The sequence below is a fragment of the Xiphophorus hellerii genome, chromosome 11 (assembly GCF_003331165.1).
Source record: "Xiphophorus hellerii strain 12219 chromosome 11, Xiphophorus_hellerii-4.1, whole genome shotgun sequence".
Taxonomy (NCBI): domain Eukaryota; kingdom Metazoa; phylum Chordata; class Actinopteri; order Cyprinodontiformes; family Poeciliidae; genus Xiphophorus; species Xiphophorus hellerii.
Genome location: NC_045682.1, coordinates 4,452,601 through 4,454,685, shown reverse-complemented (window position 1 = coordinate 4,454,685; position 2,085 = coordinate 4,452,601).

Here is a 2,085-nt window from a genome sequence, read left to right as displayed (position 1 = left end):
GAAATGTAGTATGTGCTCCCCAAACAAGGTTTAGAAGACCTGGGCCAAATACAGGAAGTGGATGGTGAACCGCGAGCTCAAAGAGACAAGTGAAGAAAAACCAGTTGGGCACGAAGAGTGATTGAGAAGACTAACTCAACCGCTTTCACATGTTTTTAACAGACGCTCCATGAATTTATTTATTTATTTATTTATTTTATCTGCGGTACAGTGGACTGCAACATTTTTAAAGTCTGTGTAAAAACAATTCTGAAAAACCTTGATAAGTACATTTATTTTGCAAACTAAATAATGATCTGACAGTGAGCAGAGCATGCGCATTAAGAGGTCCGACCTTTAGAGGAACTGCCAGCAGGGGCGCAACTACATACATACTTTCCGAGGTGTATGCGAACATGTCATCGCCCCCCCTGCTCCCCGACATAAACTTGTATAACTCATTTTTAATTAAAGTATCAATAATAATAAATGTACATATATGTGAATAAATTGTTGCCCTCAGGGCAATTAAAAAAGAATGAAACAAAAAACAGGGCAATATTTCATAATTTAATATATATTTGAGCCAAAGAGCCACTTCTGTTAGCCTGTGTCTAGAACCGCCTGTGAGCTGCAGGTCTGAGGCTTTTTGTTAGCATGTTTTCTATCATTCTTATAGCTTCATAGGAAGCCTGATCCAAACTGGCAACCCACATTAATAAAATGGTGAAATAATATTGACCACAAAACAAGGAGGGTTAGGGTGAGAACTGTCCATATAGTACCGTGGAAGAAATGTTTGAAGGCTTGTGCATGAATCAAGATGTATTTGAATCAGCATATAAACGATTTAGTAGGAATGGTGTTGAAAAGGCAAATTAAAGAAATCTGGATTAATCCATATAGTAGACCGCTGTTAAAAGCTTGGAATGCAAATATTGATATCCAATATTGTGTTGATGCATATGCATGTTGTGTTTATATTGTATCTTACATGTCAAAAATTTAACGTGAAATTGGTTTTCTTCTAGGAAACGGACAGAAAGAGAAGCAGCCAAAGAAGGAAATGTTTGTGCTAAAGAAGCTTTAAAGAGATTTGGTAGAGTCTATTTGCATAACCGTGATGTTTGTGCTCAGGAAGCAGTGTATAGACTCACCAACATGCATTTAAAGGAGTGTTCTCGGAGCGTTATTTTTATTCCAACTGGTGATAATATTGTGAAAATTAGTTTTCCCATTTCTGTTTTGAGACAAAAGCTACATCACAGGATCTTACCCCAAAAGACATGTGGATGACTGAGATAGTTGACCGCTATAAGAATAGGCCGAATGATGATATGTTTAATAATAGGTGCCTGGTTAAGTTTGCTTCAGATTATAGCGTTTTGACAAAAAATGAGAAATGTAGAAATGCAATAAAGTTGAATAATGACTTTGGGTTTATTGCAAAAGAATTTGGACAAAACCAGCAGCTGTTCGATATGCGTGTTTCTCTGAAACAAAAGAGCCAGAAAAGTTTTACCAAAGCATAATGCAGTTATTTCTACCTTATCGCTGTGATAGTGAACTTAAGCCTTCAAGTTGTGCAACCTTTGGTGAGTTTTACAGAACTGGTTTGTTTGGTTTTGTTGATGGAACAAAACATTCAGTAAAGTCTGATGTAGATTTAAGTAGGAGTGAGTTTGAGTTGGAATCTGTGGACAATGTTACTGGTGATGTAATGCTGGAAGACGATGGGCTGAATGGTGTTCTGAGGTTGAATTGGAACGCTTGGAGCGTGTGGTATTACAAAAAAGGAAGACAAATAGAAAACAGTGATCAGGAACAAATACCTGATTTAAGTCTGCAGTGTAAAGACGTTTCATTATTTGAGAAAAATAAATTAGAAGAATTGAAAGCCTTGCATTGATTAGATCTTTGAATGAAAAACAGTTCTCTGTTGTTTTTTTTTTTTTATCAAATCAGGCAGTATTGTCTAGCCAAGCTTAATGGAATAAATCCTTAATAACTGCACATTTTTATTACAGGTGGTGCTGGCACAGGAAAAAATCATTTAATCAGGGCAATTAAATATGAATCAAAACGTTTATTGTCGACTGTGCGTCG